Source organism: Plectropomus leopardus, chromosome 21, assembly GCF_008729295.1.
Source record: "Plectropomus leopardus isolate mb chromosome 21, YSFRI_Pleo_2.0, whole genome shotgun sequence".
In the NCBI taxonomy this organism is placed as follows: domain Eukaryota; kingdom Metazoa; phylum Chordata; class Actinopteri; order Perciformes; family Serranidae; genus Plectropomus; species Plectropomus leopardus.
This window is the reverse complement of record NC_056483.1, coordinates 26,069,891-26,080,754: the sequence shown is the minus strand read 5'-3', so window position 1 is coordinate 26,080,754 and position 10,864 is coordinate 26,069,891.

Genomic DNA, 10,864 nt, shown 5'->3' with positions numbered 1-10,864 from the left:
CATATTGTCCTGTATTGAATTCTTTGTAGCATCCTGACATAGATATTTATGTCACATGATTTACTGCACTGAGGTTTTAGTGAGATGGACTAACAGGTTTTTTGTTTGATTTGAGCGAGTCTGATAAGTGAAACTTCTATCCTCCACAATAAAGGAGTATAAAATTATAAGTGTATGTCTCCCCTGAGGAGAGACAAACCTGATATCATCTGTGTGGTAAAAGCAACTGTCCGAGCTTTGGCTTACAGTGAGAACTTACTGCCTCCAGCAGGTGAAATAAGAAACTGCACTAGTTCGATGATGCCAGCCTCACCTAGACATGCCAGATATTGGTCCCTCATAAAACATCACACAGCTGCAAACTAACATAAATGAAGGACTTGTCACTGATCCAGAGTCACTTGCAGCAGATTAAGTGATAAACTGTGTGCATTCCCATGTAGTGCAATATGATGGACATAGCTACTCTGGCATTACCCATTGGTTTGTTGGCTCTTGTTTGGAAACTTTTGGAAGCCTTATAATGATCAATGGCAATCATTGACCAACCAAAACACTCTGTCTGAGTCAGACAAACTGGAAAAAACATGGATATAGCTAACATGATGTCACCCACTGGTATTTGGACTGCCATTTTAAAGCCTCAATTCTGGCATTTCAGCTACCCCCATCTTTGTTTTGGAGCCTGAGGTGACCAGATTTGTGCAAGACTGACTGTTTGGACACCATTTGCAGACTAGCCCGGTAGAACCATCCTGATGACATGAGCTCAACATTCAGAATTGTTATGCATGTCGGAGCTGGGCCCTGCCTTGTATTCAGTAATTAAAATCCAATCAGGTCTCTGCTCTGTAGTTTAAAATGTAAGCATCCAATCAGGGACTTAGTTGTTGAAAAATGAAGGCTTGCAGAACACTAATGAAAGCTCACCAAGCAGCAGGTGCTAACTCTAGACAAAATATAGTAATAAGTGAAGTTATTTCAGAAAGAAAGTCAATAACAACAATTTAAAGGAGCTATATGGACATCATTTTAGTTTAAAACATTCCAAAAATGAACTAACCGTATCAACAGAGTGCGAAGAAGTAACAACTTTGACATTATGGCCAAGATGCCCATGTATTGTACTGCAGAGATAACCACTGCTAAGCAGCCAGGGACGGGGCATCCTTTCTGTAATAACACATCCTGGCCTGACAGGTAATAGCGAGTCATGCTGCCACCAGCAAGTCACACTATCCTGTCACAAGCAGCTCCCGGAAAGAAGCAACGTTCCCCATGGTGGAGAGTAAAAAGGTGCAGTTTGATGCTGAACTCGTAAGTTTCTTTTAGACTATATAAACTTTATATAAACATATTTTAGTGTAACAGACTGTAGGCTTATAGATTGCAATAAACTTTTGATGTGACTGTTTTCTTGTCACTGTGTAGTTGCTAAAACTGAGCTAAGTTATAAAGTAAACTAGAGCCTCTGTATTCTTGCTCTTCTTATGAGTTGCCTTTATTCATGACTGATGACTGTACATTGCGGTTGTATGGACACAGTAGTAGACCAACTGAAATAATGTCAACCAGTTCACCTTATTGTAACCACTTTGGATAACTGTTATGAGATGAGGCAAAATTAAATGTGTGGAAAAGTCATTTAAAGGTTGAAATACTGCCCTCCATTCTGTTGGACTGGGTGACTGGTAATTAAAAATAGGTTGTTTAAATAATAGTATGCACTTATTGAGTTTCTCTGAGAAAAAGACAAAAAAGTATTTTCTGACTGGATTTGACAAAAGCCAGACCAGATATAAAGCTAGGAATTGTGGCCATCCAGATTAGATTCACATTACTTCAGATAGATAGTAAGGATGCTGCCAGCTGGTAGTCAGCAGTCCAAAGGCAGCTGGCTACTGAATAAGAAATGGCAAAATATGCTGGCAGCACCAATGTATCACAAAAACCTTGTGGAAATTGTTGTTTTTTAGATCTACTTTGCTGTCTACTGTAAAAACGTATTTGTGTAGTACAGGCTACTGCTAACGACAGGATCGTCTAGAGGAGTTTCTATGTCAAAGAAAGTAATCCTGCTCATTGAAAGTGTTTGGGGCAGCAGAGAGTCCAGACTGATACAGAGAGACAAACAAAATGTTGAGCTCATTAGGATGGTCCTGCCAGGCTATCAGCAAACAGCCTGTCTTTCTAGAGGCCATGCCCTTAAATAATATGCATAACTTTAAGCCTTAAGAAAATGTAATCGGGTGAATTACTTTAATAAAAAAAAATCACCCCTTGTACAGTTATCTTGTATGTTAATAATCAGCTATACAGACCAAAATTTTTTTTTCTGTAAACCTGCATATTTCTGCAGTAAAGTTGGGCATTTTAACATTGGGGTCTATGGTGATTGACTCACTTTTGAAGCCAGCCTAATGTGGCCATTAGAGGAACTGCAGTTTTTGGCACTGCTGCGATGGCTTCATTTTCCAGCCCTTTGTCAAATTTTGGATTTGGATTCATTTTTATCAGATGGATTAAAACATAGAAATCGAGTAAAGTGGAGATGTGGAGGAAATGCCCGTGCTAAATTTTGAATGTAAAAGTAAAACAAGTGGGGAAAAATTAATCTCACATTATAAAATTGTCGTGGTACCACAGTTTAATCATATACTTATGATGTTGCCAATTAGTATAGGTCCCCAATTTTTAAGCAATATGATGTGATAATTAAGGATTTTTTTATGGGAGGGGTAAAGGCCAAGGATTAAGCTTAGTAAAATGTATTCTCCTAGGAACAAAGGGTGGGTTGATGCGTAAGATATTATGTTGTAAACAATAAAAAACAGTGAACAACTGTCTCCCTTATGGTATAACTTTGTGATTAGCATTGGAAAGACAGTGGTGTATTAAAAAAAGTGTCATGTTAATGGGCTATGTAATATTGGTGATATATATGGACACGGTGTGATTATGTCCTATGCAGACATGATAAGGAAATATAACCTCGAAGGGAAAGAGCATTTCTGGATATAATTACAGATCAGGAACTGTATAATCTCCAGGATCCAGTACAAAGATGGAAACCACATCATGGACTATTTCACACTATAAGAGGAGTAACATTGTGCTTCTGTTTTTTACAGAGCAGCCAACCAAATGCTTGCCAATGACTATAAGAGCTTGCTGAAACTGTGGAAGAAGGACTTTGGGTGTGCGATTGAGGACAACACATTAAAAGTTATATCAACAGTAGGAAGGGAAGCTAAAGGGAAATTTACCCAATATAAAGTAACAGGTTTTACTGGACCATTGAGATTGAACAGAATGGGTATAATAAACAATAATCTCTGTTGGAAGTGCCAGAAAGATATAGGCACTTTTCTACATTGCATCTGGGAGTGCCCAAACATACAGCCCTTCTGGAGGACAATTCTGGAATACTTGAGCAACTGGCTGGGAAAGACATTGCCAGTGTGACTAAGACTGTGTTTAGTAGGGGACAAACCCCAATATACAACATCTCGGATGGGGAGTTCTCGGGGATCATGGTGGGCATTACTGTGGCCGCCAGGACAAGACTTAAATGGTAAATGTACTGTACTTGTATAGCGCTTTTCTAGTCTTTTTGACCCCTCAAATCGCTTTCACACTACGTCACATTCACCCACACATCATTCACACACATACACACTCCGATGACGCAGCATCAGGAGAAATTTGGGGTTTAGAATCTTGCCCAAGGATTCCTCGACATGCTGACTGGAGGAGTCAGGGATCGAACCACTGACCTTACGATTAGAGAACAACCTCCAGAGTAAACAAGGCTACCTCGACAAGGGTGTAGTCATCCCATTCCTCATAGTTCAAATGATTAGCTAATGCAAAGGTATCCTGGAGTGTAAGGGCAGCTTCCTCAGACAAGAGATTTGGGTCATTAGGTCTCAGACAGCAATTTTGATGAACATGACACACCACATTCCTGATTGGGGACTTCTTCTGAACCGGTCCTCTGCCACTGCTCCTATGTGAAGAAAAACGTTATGGTAGATTATGTTGGTATCTGCCGTCTCATCTAGTTGAAGCGTGGTAAACCAAGAAAGGCCGCCATTAGAAGTTGCGCAAAGTCGTGCCACACAGGGTTGCCAAGTCACAGCAAATGAAGTTTGCATCGTGCTTAGACGCTGGAAAACACCCAAGTCTCCAGAATTAAAAGAATGGGTAAACATGATAACGAGAACCGGTTCTTTTCAGTAAATGCTTGACAGGATGAATGACAGGACCAAAAGAAAGCCAACACTGTGGGATTGTTTCTGGACTCATATAAAGCCTTCAATCTGCTCAGATTCTGACTGATAAAACTGCTGCAGGAACATTGTTTCTTGTTATCATATAACATCATAATCTGGTGTGTGGATGTTCTTCCTAGCGATGTTTATACTAATATTCCCAGGGCACTTCTGCTTTGTAATCTTCCTTTTTATTTGACCTTTTTTTCCATCTTTTCTTTTCATCATTTTATCACTGATGCCTTTATTGTAAGTGACATGGTTTCTCTCACAGTGTGAATGGCTGTATTCTCATAAACCAAAGACAAAAGCAATAAAAGCTTGAATTACAAAAAACGAATACATGCTCTTTTCAACACCTTTTTTTGAAAGACCTATGAAATTAGTCAAGTCTTTGTCTTCTTTGTTTAAGGGGACTTTGATTGGTGTTAAAACACTATGGAAAACAGTAATGTCACCACTAAAATAAAAAAAAAAAATTACTCTCTGTCACAACTGTGCACTACCTCGCCATTTGCAAGCACTTTTATCATCTCGAGTATTAACTATAAAAGGAAATGGGGAGTATACCCCTGTAAATTTCAAGAATGTATAAATGTATGAAAAGACAGATACTATCTTAACTAAATAAGTGCCCATGGAGTGGACTACAGATTTTCAGCCTGTTGTAATAGAGTAACATGCATAATACTGTTACACTAGACAGTTCACCTCCTTGTTAAAATGTTGGTTTTGTATGATTGTGTGATGATTCCTCATGTCATATTATTATTCGTCTGCACTGTTTGATGTCTCCGTAATTTGGAGGCTGAACATGACATATCTATCCTGCCTCCTCCAGTGACTATTGACAAAAAACTATATGCTGTTATTGTGCTTACTTTTCAGTCATTTTAATGAGCCAATTCTGTTTTATTTGCACCACATTTGCATTATTGCATTATAATTACACTTTTTAAAAAAGTATAAATAATTAAGAACGTGATGTCTACTAGGACAAAGGACAAAGAGATGCATTTTAGGAAATTGTTAAATCAACACGACATGACGTTGATTACACAAATCTTAGGGACAAAAAAAGTATATATCTCAATATTAACTTCAGTCATGAAAGTAGAAAGTGTCCTCACACACATACACACACTAACACACTTTTCAAAACCAAGCTCCATCATCTCCTTATTTTGTTTATGATGCCACTTCATGCAGCTTTGAAGGGTCTACTGCCAGCCAACTGCACTGCTGGACAACTCTGCCTACAAAATAGAGGGTCCAACAGCAAACCTTTACAGATAAAGCACTTTTAATCAGCCTCACATTTACCCATTTACACACACTCATACACACATGCACATACTGATGGTGACAAAGTTGCCATGCAAGGCTTTACATGCCGGCTTCAGGGTATATCTCAGGGACACTTCTACATGTAAACAGGAGGAGTCAGGAATCAAACTGTCAGCCCTTCAGTCACCAGCAGATAGTGTTAGTGCCACAAAGGCACACCAAGATGGAATAAAATAAATACTGTCCACAAACCAAAATGTCACAGGTTAAAATGTCCCAACAGCCAGTGCACCATTCAACAACCCTGAGTGAATTCAAATAGTAGTGCATTTTTAAAAATAAATACAGAGTCATGTCAGTCAGTCAAGAACAATGGGTGTGCTCTGAGAGAAGCAGTGGTCCATCAGGGACATCCCTCAGAAGGCCTCAATAGGCCTTAAGGTATCCAGCATCAGGAATCCAGCATCGGTCTGTGGAAATGGAAGAGCATTATTTCAAATCACTTATATTATCACTGACATTCACTTAACTGCTAATAATGAACTGGACATTGTTGTGGCAATCTATTTATCAAGAAAGACCAATCAAGTGAAAGCAGAGGTCTGATCATGAGAGACAAAGTAAAATGGATACTACGGGGGCTAACATCATCACACATAAATAAAATTAGGCTCAGTCAATTCGCAAGAGTCTCAGCTTTCCAGTCATACGCAATTTATACAGTTACAAAGACTGTTCAAGGACCCCAGTGTGTAGAAATATTAAATGTGTTCAGGTAAGTAATTTATCAGGATGGTGTGTCAGTCAGGACACAGGAATGAAGATGAGGAGACGTAATTAGGGCCCAAGCACCAAACTGTGCGAGGATCCTTTAGGAATGCAAGAAATTATTATTATTAGAGCCCAAGCACTGAACGGTGCAAAGACCATGTTGTAATATGACATATGTCTGTTTCGATTATTGCCCCCCACCCCCCCCCTTCCTTTTTTCCCCCCTTGTTTTTCATTTTTTATTTATGACATCTATTGCATGTCTGTCTGTCCTCATCATCCTCTGCTGCTCTTCCTGAGGTTTCTTCCTTTATTTTGTGCCCCCTACAAAATTCCAAAGAAGCAGCCCCTGTGGTACATTTCACCCAGAGTTACAAAACTTGGGAGACATGTGTAAAACCCCAAGACCCACAAAAAAGCCTCTTGGACCCATCCCTAAACCCAACAGGAAGTCGGCCATTTTGAATTGAATGTGCAATTTTGGTGTATTTTTGACCAATTTCAGGGGTTGTATTTTTTCATTCTTCTCGTACAGATTTCCTCCTATTTATTTCAGATTTTACACATCTTCTCAGAAGGCCTGGGACATCAAAAGTTATTCAATTCGTGAGTTTTCATCACACTGTGGGTGTTATTGGGCCAAACATTTCCATGCCTTGCCTTGAACCAGGAAGTTAGCAGGAACTAGTTTATAACTCTGAGGAACATGGTCCAATCTGCACAAAACTTCACGTGGTTGATGACATTCTTGTCCTGAACACATCCACATGACAACCGTTACCATGACTTATAGCGCCCCTTACTGGCAACATGAAATGTCATTGAAATTACATGCTTTCTTCTTTGTTGGACTGCTCCAACAGATTTTATCTGATTGACTTCACATTTGGTGACAAAACCTTTAAGACCTTAAAGATGCCTCCCTCTGTAGAATAGGTTTTCCATGAATGCTGTTGCCATGGAGACCCAGTGGTTGCCACCAACAAGGAAGTAACTTCACTTTGCATCAACCGATTGGCCCCAAATTTCACAGTTGTGATCAGGCTGCAGCTCTACATCAACATGTCATTGAGATATGATACTCACTGCTTGACCTACTGCCAACAGGAAGTATGGCTTTTCACACAATTATCCTTTCACTGACATTAAATGTACATGGTTTGGTCTACAAATAATGTAGATCAAAATGACATAGATTTTGTGTGGCCTTGAGGAAGAACTATACCATGTGAAATGTTTCACACAAGGCTCCAAAGTTTCTGTTTGTATTTTCCAGCTTTCACTTAAAATTAAAGATTGCTCCAATCAGAGTAACGCCAGTAACTCCACCTTGCACCATTCGGTGCTCAGGCCCATTCATCATTGATTTAATTAGGGCCTGAGCACCGAATGGTGCAAGGACCCTCTTGGAATGCTAGGAATTATTAGGGCCAGAGCACCGAACAGTGGGAGGACCCTCTTGAAACTGAAGGAATTATTCTTATTGTTATTTTTATTTTTCTCACAAATGAATTGCCTTTTTGAAGGCTTTAACACATATTCGTTATATTTGTTACACGTGGTCGCTACTGTTTTCCTTAGTTAATGATCTGCCATATAATTATTTGGTTTTCTCATAAGTGTTTGTTATCGATCAGCAGAGGAGAGCGTCATGGTGTCAAATATTGAAGATTTGAAGGCCTGTAGTGAAATTTATCGATTGAGAAAGAAATTAGATCTAGACAGTTAAAACAGCAGAAGTGACAGAGGGGAGGAGTGTATTTTCACGGTTAAGCACCACACCCCTTTTTTCACAGGAGATATAACCCCAGTGAAGTTGAAGGACTTTCGTATTTTGGGGTCTTTTGGCTCTTTCGGCTTTTTGGGTTCTGCGCTTTTGGCTCTTTGGGCTTCAGCCACATGAGGTGTCAGAAGATGATCCAGCTGTTCATGGAGAGAGAGATGGAGGAATCAAACTCAAGCCGAGTCAAACCGACCAAGGCCAGCCACCGGAACGGCACGAGTATAACCAAACTGCCCATCCAGTGTCCTCACAAAGGCCACACTGCAACTTTCTAAAGCAAACCGTTTCCCTGGCATCGAGACTTCTGAGGAAGGTAAAATGATCTTTTCTGTGGCTTTATGGGGTTGATGCTCTTAAATGATAAGGACACATAGGAAGTGTTAGACCTAGGTTAGGATCTCAAATTTATACAATTGTGGGTTGTTCTCTGATCAGGCCTTTTCTTTATCTTTTCCTTTTATGTTTTATGTGATAGGTTGCCTCTCTTTTTTCTTTAATCTTAACTTTTCATCTGCTTGATCATCTTGCACTATTTCAGTGCACCTGATCAAGTCCAGATGTTTCACCAAATTCAGTTCCTCATTGGTTTTCATTCTCTCATTTTTATTGTTGCTTCTTTTATGATTTTGTTGTTCATTTAGTCATTTTATTCACTTGGTGTCTCTTCTGTATTTACTGTTTCATCATGTATCCATACTTATTCTTAAACTCATTCATTTGTAGTCTTTTAGGCGTAGTTTTGCTGTGTAGTGAATAGTTTAATAAACATTTCATTTATAAAGACACTTGATCTTGTGATTTGTGTGTGTATAATGTCAGGTCACTGTACACCTGGAAAAAGAACTCTGTAGCAAACTTAAAATTATAAGACTAGATTAATTTATAAGGCAAAATGGGCTATTAACCTTTCTATTTTAATGGGTGGTGCTCCGAGGTTTTTAAACTCTAATTTTTAATGTAAACTTATTGTTCCTGAAAGCTGAAGTTGAATCCCATTACTCCACTTCATCTTTATACCAATTAATGTTTCTGAGTCATAATTTAGCATTATGAGTTATAGTTATGTATTTTGGTATTAATTTATTAATAAATTAATAATTTTAATTAATTTTAATTAATACATCCCCTATTTAAACCGCTAAAGCATGCGGAGATAGTAGGTAATGTTCAGTTTGGCCGGGGAGGCTTGGGGCTTGGGCTAGGCAAACTGGTGTGGAATACAGCAGGCCCCAAGGATAGAAGAAAGCTGGTAGCGGAACAGGTACGTGGGCAGGAGGAGACTGCAAGGGGTGCTAAGTCAGTGGCTCAGGCTAAGCATGGTCAGTGGTTGAATTGGGAAAATGTAGAGAGGAGGAAGCTTAGCTAGAGGGACCTGTGGAATATGAAGGAGAGCCGCATTAGATTCCTGATAGGGGCTACATGATGTGTTGCCAACCCCCCAGAACCTGAAGTTCTGAGTAAATGGTGCCCATTGTGTTCAGGTACAGCAACCTTAAGACATATTTTGTGAGGCTGCAAAATTAGTTCATCACAGGGCCGGTATACGTGGTGACATATTCAGGTGTTGAGAAGCTTAGTTGCAGGGACTGAGGGGAGAAGAAGACAGGTGAATTCAGGAGAATTTTTTAAAAAGGTGAGTCTAGCTGTCCAGTTTGTACGTGAGTGGGAGAAACATAGTGGCAGTAAGACAGGGAGGAGGCAGGGGTGTGGTTGCCTGGAAGGAGCTTGTGAAGAGGAAAGCTTGTTATTCCCCAGGAAATAGTCTGTACTAATTTGAGGCCTGACATAGTGCTGTGGTCAGTGAGTCAATGGTTTATTTATGGTTTATGGTTTATTATTCAATCGTTTATTTCATTGAGCTAACAGTCCCTTGGGAAGCCTCAGTGGAAGAAGTTGAGCAAAAAGGATGGAAAGTTAGGGTTCACCCAGTTAAAGTGGGATGTAGTGGATTTGTAGGTGGATCAGCTACCTCTCTCCTGGGGGAAATGGAAGTAAGGGGACAGAGCTTAAAAAAGACAGTAACGGAAATGTCAGATGAGACAGTTAAATCCAGTCAGTGGATTTGGATCAGAAGAAACAATGGTAGTTGGGGACCAGCAGGCGAACCCACTGAACAGGCAACTCCTTGGGGCGGCTGTGGCTCAGAGGTAGAGTGGGTCATCCTCTAATCGGAAGGTCAGCGGTTCGATCCCCAGCTCCTCCAGGCAACTTGTTGAAGTATTCTTAGATGATACTAAAGATACTGATGATACCTGAAGTCTGAAGTCTGCATAAATGGAGCCTGGGTCTGTTGAAGATGGCATTGCTGTTTGGGTTGTGATAGGCATGTGATAACTAGCCTAGCTAGCGTGGCTAGTGTAGCTGTGATAGTCATGTTGTAGCATAGCTTAGTCTTGTATCTGTGATAGCTTTGTAATAGTTTAGCTTGTATCTGTGATAGCTTTGTATTAGTTTAGCTTGTATCTGTGATTGCTTTGTAGTAGTCTAGCTTAGCCCTGTGTCTGTGACAGCCAGGTGGTACTGCCACTACCTTGAGCTTGCATTAACGGAGCCTGGGTCTGTTAAATGTGGCAGAGCTGTTTGGGCTGCATAGGAGCAGTAAGAGCTGGCAGTAGGGGAGTGGCTTTGGGACGCCAGAGTTCACTGCCTAGCCTCCTGGAGGTGTTGTGGAACCAACTAGGTGAAACGCTGATGAAAGGAGGTTCCCACCTGATGACCCCAAAGATGTGTTAGCTAATTGGTGACCCTA